Genomic DNA, 18454 nt, shown 5'->3' with positions numbered 1-18454 from the left:
ATCCACAGTATATATTTCAGTTCTGCATTAAAAATGCTAAGCGAGCGCTCTACCATCTGAGCTACATCCCCTTCCACGCATATTATTTAACAATCTCATTTTAGTAGGGGTTAACCTATATGTCTTATTGACAATCGCTATACCCAATTTCAGAAAGTTCAGCACGTTAACAAATTGGGATTAGTAAACGGATCTGGGGGCATGTCGAATGACAAGTTACATTTATCTGCGTATTATGGCATACATACGTACCATGTAATTATTCCAAGCCATTGACCGCACCATCATAAATTTCCATTCATTAGGCTTTGTATAAACATAGCTCCAAGCATATCTGAACTGCACACCACTTCCTGAAACATTACATAGTCAAAGACACCCTCCTCCATGGCAATAGGAGACTCCAGAATAGATGGTTAAGGGAAAATTTGGCATTCCTACGTTTTACAAGGATAATAAATAAACTAAGTCTGATTAAGAAGAAAGATAAAGGGAATGGTAAAGTAACTATCATCACCTAGAAATAGTTTATACTCGCACTGCGTGTGAACAAAGACTATGCATGTGGTTTGCACTGAGGTGCAAATAGAGTAAGTGGATACTCACATGGCACACTTGATGGAAGGCCTCATGTCGAGAGAATTAGAGTTAGTGGGATCAACTATTTAGAATAGTTGATTAGCCCATTTCCCTCCCGATAGCATAGATGTGCCGCAACCCTTTTTCTAAAATCAATCCGCACTTATCGAAATTTCCAACTAATGCTTCCATTATGAACTCAGGTGGCATAATGCACTTCAATGTTAGTTGTCTAGTGCTTCAACTGAGGATTGAACCATATTACAACCTGTACAAAGGGCAATCGCTCTGGTGTGGCAGCCCTCGCCTAGCTAGTCTGTTAGACGTCGAACATCTGTTATGCAAAGCCGGCCAGATGAAGAAGCGACATCTCAGCGGGGCACGGGACTCCCAATCGACATCGGGCCTTGTCCATGGAAGCGGCTTTCCATATTGGTAATTTGTTGGCGATCCCATCGACAATCTGTTGGAAGTGCAGCGCTATTGGTTTCTTTAGGCAAAGTGAAAGGCCCAAGTATCTGCATGGGAAATTCCCAACAGTACATCGGAGTCCATCTCGCGGTAGATCCACTTGATCCGGAGAGCATCTAATTGACAGAAGAACACACTTCGTCCGGTTGATCCTTAGACTAGAGGGTTCCCCAAAGTCCTCAAGAAGAGCATGACAATATCACAAATATCGACAGGCAGTGAGAGGGTCCACGATTACTCCGGGCAGAAAGCATACCCTGCTCAGGATACCTGGAAACTTTGTACTATAGTACTTCCATTGAGAATATAACTGTACTACCACCAACACCATAGTTGTGCTTCAACGGCACATCAACTGTCTGCCACCATCATACTAGTTGTGCAGCAGCGGCGAGTTAACATCTTCCAAGTCACAGGTCATTGGAATATAAGGCCCATTCTTGCTTCTATACAGACGCCGTTATCTTTTATTCGCACCAGAGTAGCACACATCAATAGTATTTTTTTTTGCGGAATCACATCAATAGGTGTTTTAATGTCATAGCCCATCATTAAGCAAAGTCAGCGATCAAAATTTAAAATAGGCCTATAGCTTTTCGTTGCCTCTCTCGAGATACAAGACCTTTGTATTGCGAGAGTTGTCCTGGCCATGTCAAGCCTGAGCCCTTTCACACATCTCTCTGTAAAATGTTGCTAGTGGAATGTAAAACATTTTGTTGTTCAAAAAAAAGAGCTTCAGCATTTTGCTCAGTGCAGTCGTCAAAACATGGCACCAAGAAATCCGGGTTGACTCTTCCTTGAAAAAATAATAAGAAAAATCGGGGTCGACCCATTTCTAGGAGAGCCTGGAGAGGAGATTTGAGTTGACCACCACAAGAGTCCACTCCACTGTCCATGTCCCACTGCACAAGACAAACGAAAAAGGTTGTACTTTTCGAGTTCGCCCCCACCCTTCTCCGCCGCCGGCGCCATCCACTCCTCATCTTTTCTTCGTAGCCAGAATCTTTTCTCGCGTCCGGGGCTCCTCCTCATCCCCTGCCCGAACCATCGTCCCTGACCTGGCCAGGGACGCATGGCGGCGAGCGAGGACGACAGCAGGAACGGCTGCGTGGAGGCCTTCCTGGCGTCGTGCGCGGCGTTCGGAGACGAGGCGTACGGCGCCGTCAGGGCCGTGCTCGAGCGCCTCCAGGCCCCCGCCACGCGCGCCCAGGCGAGGTGCCTCCTCGGCGCCGTCTGTCGCCGCCTCGCCGACGACCCCGCCGCCGGGCATGAGGAGGAGGAGGAGTGCTTCCGCGCCTTCAACCTCCGCATCCACGACGTCGTCCTGCAAGGTTGGGCCCCCATCCTCCCCCCTCCCCAGCAAAGCAAATCGGTAAAAGTCGAATGTTGATCCGGCCGTCACCCATCAGTATTGAACTTTGTAATCGGTTTGCTTAAAATTTGGAATCTGATTCCCTTTTGTGGGGATCACTTCTTAGGGTATCTGATTCCTAAAAGCTCTTTATATGAATTTATTATATGCATTGTTCAGACATATGCTCTAAGAACCATTTTTTTTGAGCTTTAGTACAGACACAAGCGCTCATATACACGCGCATACACTCACCCCTATGAACGCATACACGCACACCCTACCCCTATGAGCACCTTCGAGAGACTGAGCCGGCATATCATCTTGAGATTTACGAAGTCACCGTAGGCGTCTCGTCGTCGACGGGAACGTCTCCTCCCACTGAAAGCGCATCGCCGAAAATCCTGAAATAAATCCAGGAATAATGCGAGCACCAGGATTTAAAACCTGGTGGATTGAGGATACCACTGTCCACCTAACCAACTCAACCACAGGTTGATTCGCATGCTCTAAGCACCATTGACGGATCAATATCGCAAACTTATTGATATAACAACTAATTGCGGAAGGGAAGGCTATCAGAAACAAGTATAACAGGACATCATCTGTCCACCATGTATATTTAGTTAATACCATATATAGATGTTTTTAGGGTTATTGTATGATGTAGTGGTCTTTGTGCGAGAGCGGCGTTTCGGTGCCCGGGTGCATCTGCATCCGGTCAAAAAAAAATTCGTAAACAATTCAGAAAAATTCAAAAAATTCCAGAAAAAAATTGAATGGTAGACAATTTGATGCGTGAGGTATGCTCCAATTTTCAAAACATTTGAACTTCTGTGCAGCTCTCAGCAAAAAAGACAAATCAGACCAGAACAGTATATGAACAGTGCACATTTTTACAGACCTTCGATTTGTCCTTTTTACTGAGAGCTGCACAGAAGTCCAAATGTTTTGAAAATTGGAGCGTACCTCACGCATCAAATTTTCTACCACCCAATTTTTTTTGGAATTTTTTGAATTTTTCTAGTATTTATTTTGATTTTTTTCATGAGCGCAGGTGCAGATGAGCTCGGGCTCAGATTCGAATTTTCCTCTTTGTGCAGGAAAAACTGCAATTTACAAGTTTCTTACATTATCTGGACTGGAGTCCGGAACTGATATGATTCCTTTGTTATTATTGTTGGGGAACGTAGTAATTTCAAAAAATTTCCTACGCACACGCAAGATCATGGTGATGCATAGCAACGAGAGGGGAGAGTGTGATCTACGTACCCTTGTAGATCGACAGCGGAAGCGTTAGCACAACGCGGTTGATGTAGTCGTACGTCTTCACGGCTCGATCCATCAAGCACCGAAACTACGGCACCTCCGAGTTCTAGCACACGTTCAGCTCGATGACGATCCCCGGACTCCGATCCAGCAAAGTGTCGGGGAAGAGTTCCGTCAGCACGACGGCGTGGTGACGATCTTGATGTACTACCATCGCAGGGCTTCGCCTAAGCACTGCTACAATATTATCGAGGATTATGGTGGAAGGGGGCACCGCACACGGCTAAGAATATGATCACGCGGATCAACTTGTGTATCTAGAGGTGCCCCTGCCCCCGTATATAAAGGAGCAAGGGAGGAGGAGGCCGGCCCTAGGAGGGGGCGCGCCAAGTGTGGAGTCCTACTAGGACTCCCTAGTCCTAGTAGGATTCCACCTCCCATATGGAATAGGAAAAGAGGAAGGGAAAAGGAGAAGGAAGGAAGGGGGCGCCCTCCTTCCCTAGTCCAATTCGGACCAGACCAAGGGGAGGGGTGCGGCCACCCTTGAGGCCCTTTTTCTTCTTTCCCGTATGGCCCAATAAGGCCCAATACGTATTCCCGTAACTCTCCGGTACTCCGAAAATACCCGAATCACTCGGAACCTTTCCGATGTCCGAATATAGTCGTCCAATATATCGATCTTTACGTCTTGACCATTTAGAGACTCCTCGTCATGTCCCCGATCTCATCTGGGACTCCGAACTCCTTCGGTACATCAAAACTCATAAACTCATAATATAACTGTCATCGAAACCTTAAGCGTGCGGACCCTACGGGTTCGAGAACAATGTAGACATGACCGAGACACGTCTCCAGTCAATAACCAATAGTGGACTTGGATGCTCATATTGGCTCCCACATATTCTACGAAGATCTTTATCGGTCAGACCGCATAACAACATACGTTGTTCCCTTTGTCATCGGTATGTTACTTGCCCGAGATTCGATCGTCGATATCTCAATACCTAGTTCAATCTCGTTACCGGCAAGTCTCTTTACTCGTTTCGTAATACATCATCTTGCAACTAACTCATTAGTTGTAATGCTTGCAAGGCTTATGTGATGTGCATTACCGAGAGGGCCCAGAGATACCTTTCCGACAATCGGAGTGACAAATCCTAATCTTGAAATACGCCAACCCAACATGTACCTTTGGAGACACCTGTAGAGCTCCTTTATAATCACCCAGTTACGTTGTGACGTTTGGTAGCACATAAAGTGTTCCTCTGGTAAACGGGAGTTGCATAATTCATAGTCATAGGAACATGTATAAGTCATGAAGAAAGCAATAGCAACATACTAAACAATCGGGTGCTAAGCTAATGGAATGGGTCATGTCAATCACATCATTCTCCTAATGATGTGATCCCGTTAATCAAATGACAACACATGTCTATGGTTAGGAAACATAACCATCTTTGATTAACGAGCTAGTCAAGTAGAGGCATACTAGTGACACTTTGTTTGTCTATGTATTCACATATGTATTATGTTTTCGGTTAATACAATTCTAGCATGAATAATAAACATTTATCATGAAATAAGAAAATAAATAATAACTTTATTATTGCCTCTAGGGCATATTTCCTCCAGTCTCCCACTTGCACTAGAATCAATAATCTAGATCACATCGCCATGTGATTCAACACTATTAGTTCACATCACCATGTGATTAACACCCATAGTTCACATCGTCATGTGACCTATACCCAAAGGGTTTACTAGAGTCAGTAATCTAGTTCACATCGTTTATGTGATTAACACCCAAAGAGTACTAAGGTGTGATCATGTTTTGCCTGTGAGATAATTTTAGTCAGCGGGTCTGTCACATACAGATCCGTAAGTATTTTGCGAATTTTATGTCTAGAATGCTCTGCACGGAGCTACTCTAGCTAATTGCTCCCACTTTCAATATGTATCTAGATCGAGACTTAGAGTCATCCAGATCTGTGTCAAAACTTGCATCGATGTAACTTTTTACGACGAACCTTTTGTCACCTCCATAATTGAGAAATATTTCCTTATTCCACTAAGGATAATTTTGACCGCTGTCTAGTGATCTACTCTTAGATCACTATTGTACTCCCTTGCTTAACACAGTGTAGGGTATAAAATAGATCTAGTACACAGCATGGCATACTTTATAGAACCTATGGCTGAGGCATAGGGAATGACTTTCATTCTCTTTCTATCTTCTGTCGTGGTCGGGCTTTGAGTCTTACTCAATTTCACACCTTGTAACACAGCCAAGAACTCTTTCTTTGACTGTTCCATTTTTGAACTACTTCAAAATATTGTCAAGGTATGTACTCATTGAAAAAACTTATCAAGCGTCTTGATCTATCTCTATAGATCTTGATGCTTAACATGTAAGCAGCTTCACCGAGGTCTTTCTTTGAAAAACTTCTTCGAAAACACTCCTTTATGCTTTGCAGAATAATTCTACATTATTTCCGATCAACAATATGTCATTCACATATACTTATCAGAAATGTTGTAGTGCTCCCACTCACTTTCTTGTAAATACAGGCTTCACCGCAAGTCTGTATAAAACTATATGCTTTGATCATCTCATCAAAGCGCATATTCCAACTCCGAGATGCTTGCACCAGTCCATAGATGGATCGCTGGAGCTTGCACATTTTGTTAGCACCTTTAGGATTGACAAAACCTTCTGGTTGTATCATATACAACTCTTCTTTAATAAATCCATTAAGGAATGCAGTTTTATTTATCCATTTGCCGGATTTCATAAAATGCGGCAATTGCTAACATGATTCGGACAGATTTAAGCATAGATACGAGTGAGAAACTCTCATCGTAGTCAACACCTTGAACTTGTCAAAAACCTTTTTTTTGCGAGAATTCTAGCTTTGTAGATAGTAACACTACTATCAGCGTCTGTTTTCCTCTTGAAGATCCATTTAATCTCAATGGCTCGCCGATCATTGGGCAAGTCAATCAAAGTCCATACTTTGTTCTCATACATGGATCTCATCTCAGATTTCATGGCCTCAAGCCATTTCACGGAATCTGGGCTCATCATCGCTTCCTCATAGCTCATAGGCTCGTCATGGTCAAGTAACATGACCTCTAGAACTGGATTACCATACCACTCTGGTGCGGATCTCACTCTGGTTTACCTACGAGGTTCGGTAGTAACTTGATCTGAAGTTACATGATCATCATCATTAGCTTCCTTACTAATCGGTCTAGTAGTCACAGGAACAGATTTCTGTGATGAACTACTTTCCAATAAGGGAGTAGGTACAGTTACCTCATCAAGTTCTACTTTCCTCCCACTCACTTCTTTCGAGAGAAACTCCTTCTCTAGAAAGGATCCATTCTCAGCAATGAATAATTTTCCTTCGGATCTGTGATAGAAGGTGTACCCAACAGTCTCCTTTGGGTATCCTATGAAGACATATTTCTCCGATTTGGGTTTGAGCTTATCAAGATGAAACTTTTTCATATAAGCATCACAACCCCAAACTTTAAGAAACGACAACTTTGGTTTCTTGCCAAACCACAGTTCAGATTGTGTCGTCTCAACAGATTTAGATGGTGCCCTATTTAACGTGAATGCATCTGTCTCTAATGCATAACCCCAAAACGATAGTGGTAGATCGGTAAGAGACATCATAGATCGCACCATATCTAATAAAGTACGGTTATGACGTTCGGACACACCATTACATTGTGGTGTTCCAGGTGGCGTGAGTAGTGAAACTATTTCACATTGTTTTAACTGAAGGCCAAACTCGTAACTCAAATATTTTACTTCTGCGATCATATCGTACAAACTTTTATTTTTGTTACGATGATTCTCCACTTCACTCTGAAATTCTTTGAACTTTTCAAATATTTCAGACTTGTGTTTCATCAAGTAGATATACTCATATCTGCTCAAATCATCTGTGAAGATTAGAAAATAATGATACCTGCCACGAGCCTCAATATTCATCGGATCACATACATCAGTATGTATGATTTCCAACAAATCTGTTACTCTCTCCATAGTACCGGAGAACGGCGTTTTAGTCATCTTGCCCATGAGGCACGGTTCGGAAGTACCAAGTGATTCATAATCAAGTGGTTCCAAAAGTCCATCAGTATGGAGTTTCTTCATGCACTTTACACCGATATGACCTAAACGGCAGTCCCACAAATAAGTTGCACTATCATTATTAACTTTGCATCTTTTGGTTTCAATATTATGATTATGTGTATCACTACGACCGAGATCCAATGAACTATTTTCATTGGGTGTGTAACCATATAAGGTTTTATTCATGTAAACAGAACAACAATTTATTCTCTTACTTAAATGAATAACCGTATTACAATAAACATGATCAAATCATATTGATGCTCAACGCAAACACCAAATAACACTTATTTAGGTTCAACACTAATCCCGAAATTATAGGGAGTGTGTGATGATGATCATATCAATCTTGGAACCCCTTCCAACACACATCGTCACTTCACGCTTAACTAGTCTCTGTTTATTCTGCAACTCCCGTTTTGAGTTACTAATCTTAGCAACTGAACTAGTATGAAATACTGAGGGGTTGCTATAAACACTAGTAAAGTACACATCAATAACATGTATATCAAATATACTTATGTTCACTTTGCCATCCTTCTTATCCGCCAATCACTTGGGGTAGTTCCGCTTCCAGTGACCAGTCCCTTTGCAGTAGAAGCACTTAGTCTCAGGCTTAGGACCAGACTTGGGCTTCTTCACTTGAATAGCAACTTGCTTGTTGTTCTTCTTGAAGTTCCCCTTTTTCCTTTGCCCTTTTCTTGAAACTAGTGATCTTGTCAACCATCAACACTTGATGCTCTTTCTTGATTTCTACCTTCATCGATTTCATCATGAAGAGCTTGGGAATCGTTTCCGTTATCCCTTGCATATTATAGTTCATCACGAAGTTCTACTAACTTGGTGATGGTGACTAGAGAATTCTGTCAATCACTATTTTATCTGAAAGATTAACTCCCACTTGATTCAAGCGATTGTAGTACCCAGACAATCTGAGCACATGCTCACTGCTTGAGCGATTCTCCTCCATCTTTTAGCTATAGAACTTGTTGGAGACTTCATATCTCTCAACTTGGGTATTTGCTTGAAATATTAACTTCAACTCCTGGAACATCTCATATGGTCCATGATGTTCAAAACGTTTTTGAAGTCCCGATTCTAAGCCGTTAAGCATGGTGCACTAAACTATCAAGTAGTCATCATATTGAGCTAGCCAAACGTTCATAATATCTGCATCTGCTCCTGCAATAGGTCTGTCACCTAGCGGTGCATCAAGGACATACTTCTTCTGTGCAGCAATGAGGATAAACCTCAGATCACGGATCCAATCCGCATCATTGCTACTAACATCTTTCAACACAAATTTCTCTAGGAACATATCAAAATAAACACAGGGATGCAACAACGCGAGCTATTGATCTACAACATAATTTGCAAAATACTACCAGGACTAAGTTCATGATAAATTTAAGTTCAATTAATCATATTACTTCAGAACTCCCACTTAGATAGACATCCCTCTAATCCTCTAAGTAATTACGTGATCGAAATCAACTAAACCATGTCCGATCATCACGTGAGATGGAGTAGTTTCATTGGTGAACATCACTATGTTGATCATATCTACTATATGATTCACGCTCGACCTTTCGGTCTCCGTGTTCCGAGGCCATATCTGTATATGCTTGGCTCGTCAAGTATAACCTGAGTATTCCGCGTGTGCAACTGTTTTGCACCCGTTGTATTTGAACGTAGAGCCTATCACTCCCGATCATCACGTGGTGTCTCAGCACGAAGAACTTTCGCAACGGTGCATACTCAGGGAGAACACTTCTTGATAATTATTGAGAGATCATCTTAAAATGCTACCGTCAATCAAAGCAAGATAAGATGCATAAAAGATAAACATCACATGCAATCAATATAAGTGATATGATATGGCCATCATCATCTTGTGCTTATGATCTCCATCTTCGAAGCACCGTCGTGATCACCATCGTCACCGGCGCGACACCTTGATCACCATCGTAGCATTGTTGTCGTCTCGCCAATCTTATGCTTCCACGACTATCGCTACCGCTTAGTGATAAAGTAATTTATTACAGCGCAATTGCATTGCATACAATAAAGCGACAACCATATGGCTCCTGCCAGTTGCCGATAACTTGGTTACAAAACATGATCATCTCATACAATAAAATTTAGCATCATGTCTTGACCATATCACATCACAACATGCCCTGCAAAAACAAGTTAGACGTCCTCTACTTTGTTGTTGCAAGTTTTACGTGGCTGCTACGGGCTTAAGCAAGAACCAATCTTACCTACGCATCAAAACCACAACGATAGTTTGTCAAGTTGGTGCTGTTTTAACCTTCGCAAGGACCGGGCGTAGCCACACTCGGTTCAACTAAAGTTGGAGAAACTATCACCCGCTAGCCACCTTTGTGCAAAGCACGCCGGGAGAACCGGTCTCGCGTAAGCGTACGCGTAATGTCGGTCCGGGCCGCTTCATCCAACAATACCGCCGAACCAAAGTATGACATGCTGGTAAGCAGTATGACTTATATCGCCCACAATTCACTTGTGTTCTACTCGTGCATATAACATCAACACATAAAACCTAGGCCCGGATGCCACTGTTGGGGAACGTAGTAATTTCAAAAGTTTTCCTACGTACACGCAAGATCATGGTGATGCATAGCAACGAGAGGGGAGAGTATGATCTACGTACCCTTGTAGATCGACAGCGGAAGCGTTAGCACAACGCGGTTGATGTAGTCGTACGTCTTCACGGCCCGACCGATCAAGCACCGAAACTACGGCACCTCCGAGTTCTAGCACACGTTAAGCTCGATGACGATCCCCGGACTCCGATCCAGCAAAGTGTCGGGGAAGAGTTCCGTCAGCACGACGGCGTGGTGACGATCTTGATGTACTACCGTCGCAGGGCTTCGCCTAAGCACCGCTACAATATTATCGAGGATTATGGTGGAAGGGGGCACCGCACACGGCTAAGAATATGATCACGCGGATCAACTTGTGTATCTAGAGGTGCCCCCTGCACCCATATATAAAGGAGCAAGGGAGGAGGAGGCCGGCCCTAGGAGGGGGCGCGCCAAGTGTGGAGTCCTACTAGGACTCCCTAGTCCTAGTAGGATTCCACCTCCCATATGGAATAGGAAAAGAGGAAGGGAAAAGGAGAAGGAAGGAAGGGGGCGCCCCCCTTCCCTAGTCCAATTCGTACCAGACCAAGGGGAGGGGTGCGGCCACCCTTGAGGCCCTTTTTCTTCTTTCCTGTATGGCCCAATAAGGCCCAATACGTATTCCCGCAACTCTCCGGTACTCCGACAAAATACCTGAATCACTCGGAACCTTTCCGATGTCCGAATATAGTCGTCAAATATATCGATCTTTACGTCTTGACCATTTCGAGACTCCTCGTCATGTCCCCGATCTCATCCGGGACTCCGAACTCCTTCGGTACATCAAAACTCATAAACTCATAACATAACTGTCATCGAAACCTTAAGCGTGCGGACCCTACGGGTTCGAGAACAATGTAGACATGACCGAGACACGTCTCCAGTCAATAACCAATAGCGGAACCTGGATGCTCATATTGGCTCCCACATATTCTACCAAGATCTTTATCGGTCAGACCGCATAACAACATACGTTGTTCCCTTTGTCATCGGTATGTTACTTGCCCGAGATTCGATCGTCGATATCTCAATACCTAGTTCAATCTCATTACCGGCAAGTCTCTTTACTCGTTTCGTAATACATCATCTTGCAACTAACTCATTAGTTGTAATGCTTGCAAGGCTTATGTGATGTGCATTACCGAGAGGGCCCAGAGATACCTTTCCGACAATCGGAGTGACAAATCCTAATCTTGAAATACGCCAACCCAACATGTACCTTTGGAGACACCTGTAGAGCTCCTTTATAATCACCCAGTTACGTTGTGACGTTTGGTAGCACACAAAGTGTTCCTCTGGTAAACGGGAGTTGAATAATCTCATAGTCATAGGAACATGTATAAGTCATGAAGAAAGCAATAGCAACATACTAAACGATCGGGTGCTAAGCTAATGGAATGGGTCATGTCAATCACATCATTCTCCTAATGATGTGATCCTGTTAATCAAATGACAACACATGTCTATGGTTAGGAAACATAACCATCTTTGATTAACGAGCTAGTCAAGTAGAGGCATACTAGTGACACTTTGTTTGTCTATGTATTCACACATGTGTTATGTTTCTGGTTAATACAATTCTAGCATGAATAATAAACATTTATCATGAAATAAGAGAATAAATAATAACTTTATTATTGCCTCTAGGGCATATTTCCTTCAATTACTTGTACATATAAATTATTAATTGTTGTCTTTAGTTGGCAAGTATTTAACCAAAAACTACCACATTTGCCGGAAACGTGACGAAAAACTACCACTATGATTTTGTGCGAAAAACTACCAAATTTTTCCTAAACCATGGCAAAAAACTACCAACTCGCGAAAATGCTCGCTTCGCCCGCGCTAACCCTGCTTCTGACCGGTTGGGCCCGCGAACAGTTGCCACGCGGGCTAACGGGCGGTCGGTGCGCGTTGACGGCCGTTAACGGCCCGTCCGCTATCGGGACGTCGGCTGTCGGTCGGCCAATAAGTGAGAGCGAGCGAGCTCAGCCACTCGCTCATTCTCTTCCTCCTCGCTCGCTCTCACTCATCCTCATCCTCTCCCCTCTCCCTGGTGCTGTGAGATAGGTTAGCCTATCGCTGACGCCGCCGCGGTCATTGCTGCCGCTAGAAGTTGAGGATGCCATCCTGGAATGACGAGGAGAGCTCGGACGAGGACATCAACATGGTTTCAATGGATCCTCAGCTCTTTGTAAGTGCATAATGGTGGAACAGAGTTAGGGTTAGGGTTAGTTCATCCAAGTTGGAGATTCCAAGTTGCTTTTGGTTTGATTCGAAGTTTCTTTTGCAGGAAACCCCTGACACTATGGTGGAACCATTTTTCTGTGGTTCTTACACTGAATCTGAGCCAACGTGCATGATGCATCATCAGAGGCCGAAGAAGATGGTGGCTTTTGAAGGTGCTTTGACTGGGAGGCGATTCCTGGGTTGTCATGTGCAGCAGGTATTAAATCTTGAACGCTAACTTGTTTTGCTGGTGGAGATGTGTGATGTGTTTTGCTGCTGGAGATGTGTGGTGCAGCATGTGGTGCAGAGATGTGTGATGTGCAGAGATGTGTGCTGTAGTTTAGAACTGAAACTTAAAAGTGCCATACATATGGAAGCTATATGTGAAAGTAGATCTTTAGTTAACTGAATTCAATACATGACTGAACCTGAGAACACCTACATGCAGAGATCTTTAGTGTACTGTGAACTGAATGTATTAGTTAGGTGTTTACTGAATATAGTTGTTAACTGAAAAAGAACAGAGTTAAATGAATTTATATTTACTGCTTAATATAGCTATTAACTGAATTTATCTCTGATGCCAAGTCAGGTGTTGTGTGCTTACTATGAAAGAATTATGTTTGCATAATTCAGAGAGCATATTGATGTAGGTGTGAACTTTGGTTATCTGTACTTAGTTTGTTACTAAGTGATTTGTGCTTAATTATAAATAATTGCTTCTGTAGGATGTAGGTGTGAACTGTGGGGTTGTGGAGTGGGTGGATGGTCCTTGGCCAGAGATTCTACAAAGGTGCCTAACAAGGATTTGGGACATGTACCATGAGCAGAACTTGGGGAGGGTGAAGGACAAACAAGCCCATGAGAAAGAGGTGGCCAAGCTACAGAAGGAAATTGATTTCCTGTCAAACAACTACAGCCAGTTGGTGGAAGATGTATCCAAGTTTTTTGACTATCAAGATGGCAAGATGTCTCATGACATGGACTATACCAGTCAGGCAATCAATGATCTAAATGCAAAGAAGAAACAACTTGAGGATCAAGCAAAGATTGAGATAAGTATGGAAAAGATGAAGCTTGCCAAGGAGCAAAGGTGCATTCTTCAAAGCCAAGCAGATATCATTCAGAACATGAGGAAGGCCATGAAGGAAGTGGAGGGGGACAGGGACCTACTTAAGCAAGAGAAGAAGAAGCTGGAGTATCTGATTGCTGATCTGGTCAATGCTGGGCATGCCAGCAAAGATAAGCTGGAGAGGATCAAGGCAATTATGAATGAGTGAAGTGCTTGGTGTGTGGGTTAAGTAATTAGTAGGCCTATATATATAGCTGGCCTTGGAATGTCATGCATGTTAGGTGTATATTTTGGGAAAGTTTCATGTGCTTTCAGAATGGTATGAGGGAGGAAGGTACTGTTATGGTTTAAGAACTAGTTGGTTTTATCTATGATGTAATGACTATTATGTTAAGACCTACTATGCTAAGTGAGTAGTCATACTAAGTTAAGTAAGTAAGAATGTTTTATCTATGATGAGGTTGCTTTACTCTGCATATATCATGTGTGCATATATCATATATATCAAGTAGCTTAGATAGTGTGACAAATAACTTAACATGTGTAGCAAGTAGCAAGTAACATATATAGATAGTTTGACATAGATAGATAGCACTGCCATTCATAGTCTGTCATAGAAAGCAACTAGTACTAGATAGTGTCTGACATAGAAAGCAACTAGTAGTAGATAGTGCCTGACATAGATAGCAACTATTAGTAGATATTGCCTGACAAAACTGAACCTAGGAACTTACTGAACTTACGAAAGTTCAGGACTGACAAAACTGAATTTTTTTGCACTGAAGTAACTGAAGGCATCACTTCACTCCTCCTTCTTCAGCATCTTCAGGCGCTGGGAGCGGCACACTGCAGTCACGGCCGCCCTCTTCTTCTTGCCCGGCGCCGGCTCCACCACATCTTCCTCGCCGCCATCTTGTTCTTGCTTCACCACGACGCCATCTGGGAGATCGACCTCCGGCAGCGCATCCACGTGGATTGGGAGGTTCCCGTCCCCCTCCACGGCATCGAGGACGGGAGTCAGCAGCTGCACTTCAGGCTCGTCGTCGGAGAGGACGACGACCTCATCCACCTCGTCGTTAGATTTGTCAGACGACTGCTCCTCATCATATTCACTGGACTCATCGTCAGAGAACTCGTCGTTTGAAGACTCGCCGTCAGAGTCGTCAGAGGGCCCAAGGACCCATGGATTGCGCCTCTCCCAGTAGGCATTGTTGATTGGGGCTGGGAGCGCGAGGACGGCGTCGGTGATGTGGTCCGCGGTGGCCGGCGGCGTGGTGGATGAGCGGTACATCCACCATCGGGCGCGCTGCCTGGGGTCGGGGGAGCGCTGCACCTCGCGCATCGCCCACAGCAGAAGGGACGGCGGCGGGATGGTGCGGCCGACAGGGAAGGCGCGCTGCTTTTCAGTAGCTGTCATTACCTTCACGAGGCCGCGGGCGTGGTTCCTCATCATCGCCAGATTGGGGAACCAGCGCGCGATCTCCCTGTACTGCGCGCGCATCTCCTGGTTGTTACCGGCGAGAGCTTTGATGGCCAGCTGCCAGTCCATGGCGACGGCGGTGGTGGTGGTTGTCGGCGGCGATTTCGACAGGAGAGAGGGGGAAGCGGAGTGGGCGGTGCGAGCGGCGAGTGGGCGAGTGAGCAGAGAGCATGGTGGGTGGACACGTAATAAAGTCGTAGAATCCTAAACGGCTGGGTTTACTCAACGCACGCTCACCACAATGGCGGCTGCAACGCACGCTGAACAGACGACATGGTGGGCAACATATAATAAGTTTGGCCGATGCTAGTCAAACAAATCACTAGCACTAGCCCATTGGTATTGAACGCATGGTTACAACCAATTAGTCCTAGGTTCGAGCCCTAGGCCAGACATTTTTTTGTGCATATTTTTTTTTCTAAAATGAATTTGGCAGTCACTTCTGAACTGTAGAAACGGCAAAGTAAAACAAAAAAACAAATTAAAACAATTAAAACATGCACCTAAACTGCACAAATGGCAAAGTAAAACAAATAAAACAAAACACTAGCACTTAACCCATTGGTATTGGGCACAAATAAGTAGCAACCATACATTCAACATTGCACACAAGTTCACATGTCTGAATTTAAGCAGTCTAGTAGCAGAGCACAAACTTAGTACCATACGATCAAACTAAGTAGAAGAACACAAACTTAGTAACAGAGTTTCAATGGTTTCCACTAGCACTAAAATATAGTGCAAACTTGCTAGGGGGTTTCCTCTTCCTCTTGCCTGCTAATATCCCTGGTTCTGCAGTGGATGCTCTTGGTGCATTGAATGTTCTTGTTGATGCTGATCCTTTTGGAGCTCTTGTTGATGCTGATCCTGTTGGAGGTGCTGGTGAAGACCTGACTGCTCCTGCAGAAACAGTTGATGCTGAAGCTCTCTTATCTGCTGCTGTTTTTCTGTTCCTCACTGCTTTAGGAGGTGGAGCAGATGAGGCTGGCATCTGTGAAGTTTGGTGTTGATGTGGTGGTTCTGGAGGTGGGTGACTAGCACTAGAGGAACCCCTAAAAATTTCTCTATTCTCCTGCATGACAGAATTAAGATAGTTAGTACATAGAGCAGACCTAAAATAATTAAACAACTATTAACTAAAAAAAGAATGCAACATTTTTAAATGACCTGGTGTAAGTTCTTTCTCATCTGAAGACTTGGGTTTAGAGCTTTCCCACAGTAAGTAAATCTATGGCCCTGTAGACCACAATTGCTGCATGTAATTGTTCCCATCCTGCTTGTGTCTTTTGGTGCAGGCACCTCAAACTGGCCCTTTCTCCTAGCTCTTTGTTTCTTCCCTGCTTTTTCTTTGAACACTGGTGGCTCAATATCCCGAGTATGGGTGTCAAGACAGAATCCAGGACCAGGGACAGGGTACACTATGTCTTTGTATGCTTCAATATATAGTGGTTTTTTGAAAAATTCATGCACATAGTCCTCTGGGTGCATGTGAATCTTGCTCATTGCTGCTATTGCATGACTGCATGTCACACCTGTCATGTCCCACCTCCTGCAGTCACATGAGTTAGTAGCTAGGTTGACACAGTACTGATTTTCCTTACTAGACACTTGCCAAATGTCAGGACCAGCCTTATGTGCCTCACAAAATTTGGCATACTTCTTATTCTCCTCTAGTTTCTCTGAATAATTGGGTGTGATCATCCACCCGCTGTTCTCTGTTTTTCCCTAGTCTTCTGCCTTTTGATCATCTGCTTAATCCTTATTCCTTCAAACATAGTTCTAATTGTTTGGCCCTAACATCAATGATCATTTTGTTGAAAACCTCACTAAGGTTGTTCACAACAAGATCAGTTTTGCAATTGTAATCCATTGAAGACCTATACCAAGTCTCCTTTGGAATTTTTGTAAGCCACTTCCAGGCATCCTCACACTCTGCTTTAAGCTCTGCCATTGCTAATTCATGGCCATGTTTGGTGAATGAGTAGCTAGCCTTATCTACTAGCTTTTTTAGTTCTGCTCCTCTGAAACCAGCTGACTGAAAATTTGCATAGATGTGCCTGAGGCAGTATCTCTGAGGGGAATCAGGGAACACCTCATTTATAGCCTTAATAAGACCCTGATTGTAAATTAATAACCATGGTCATGAACAAAAACAAATAAAGCCAGTAATAACTATATTTATCTGAACTACTGGCTAAGATAGGTTGCATACCTTTTACCTGTCAGAAATAATGGTGTAGGTTCCAAATTTGCTTCCACTTCCAATGCAACATCTTAGCTGGGTTAAGAACCATGTCCAACTTTCTGAATCTTCCTTATCAACCACACCAAAGGCTATGGGGTAGATGTTGTTATTGCCATCTCTTCCTGTGGCTGCAAGAATTTGCTGTCCAGTGGTTAGCTTGATGAAGCAACCATCAAGCCCTGCATCCATATCCAAATTAGCTACCAAAAAATTACAACAAGATATTTTGAACAAAATGCAGTTATATATTTACCTATAAAGGGCCTGCAACCATTAAGAAATCCTTGCTTTGATGCATGCAAGCAGTAGAAGATGTACTTAAATCTAGGAGTTGGGGCAGGGTTTTCTGGGTCCTCAAATGTTGTAACTACACACCTGCTACCAGGGTTTGTGTCAAGAACTGCTTGTAGGTAGTCCCTCAGTCTATAGTACTGCTCCTTCTGGTCACCTTGTACAACCTTAATAGCCTTTCTCCTTGCCCTATTGGCCACACTCTTTGATACATCAACTGAAAACTTGACTTTGCTGTTTTTAATAAGTGAATCCACAGGTGCTCTAGGATCTGCTCTAAGAGAAGGCTCAACTGCTTTGGAAAGCCACTTAGTAGTAACCTTTGTGTTCTCTGCTGATGCTGGACAAGTGTGCTCCATGTTACACTTCTTAATGCAAAATATTCTTTCATGAGCTATCCTGGAGGCACACATGTAAAATTCACATCCATGCTCTCTCTATGAACACCAAACAATAATTCTTGTTGGAGTGTTCCTGTGGTAGTGAAAAGACCTCAAAGTCCTTATATGAAAATCTCTTAATGCTTCTCTGAACTAGTAAACAGAATAAAAACACAAGCTCTTGCACAAGAGTAAATGTGAATTGGGAATTGAAGGGTCAAAATATACCCTTTCCTTCATCTTTTTCTTACTACTCTTTGTCTTTGGCTTCTTCATGATGTATGGTAGTTCAACT

General features: G+C 43.5%; 1 pseudogene; it reads left to right on the top strand.

Annotated features, from left to right (window-relative positions):
- Positions 1-2117: 2117 nt before the first annotated feature.
- Positions 2118-18454, top strand: part of LOC119333037 — a 28737-nt pseudogene continuing 12400 nt past the window's right edge.

Source organism: Triticum dicoccoides, chromosome 7A (genome assembly GCF_002162155.2).
Source record: "Triticum dicoccoides isolate Atlit2015 ecotype Zavitan chromosome 7A, WEW_v2.0, whole genome shotgun sequence".
Taxonomy (NCBI): domain Eukaryota; kingdom Viridiplantae; phylum Streptophyta; class Magnoliopsida; order Poales; family Poaceae; genus Triticum; species Triticum dicoccoides.
The sequence above is the reverse complement of the archived record's forward strand: the minus strand, read 5'-3'. Positions and strand labels throughout refer to the sequence as shown.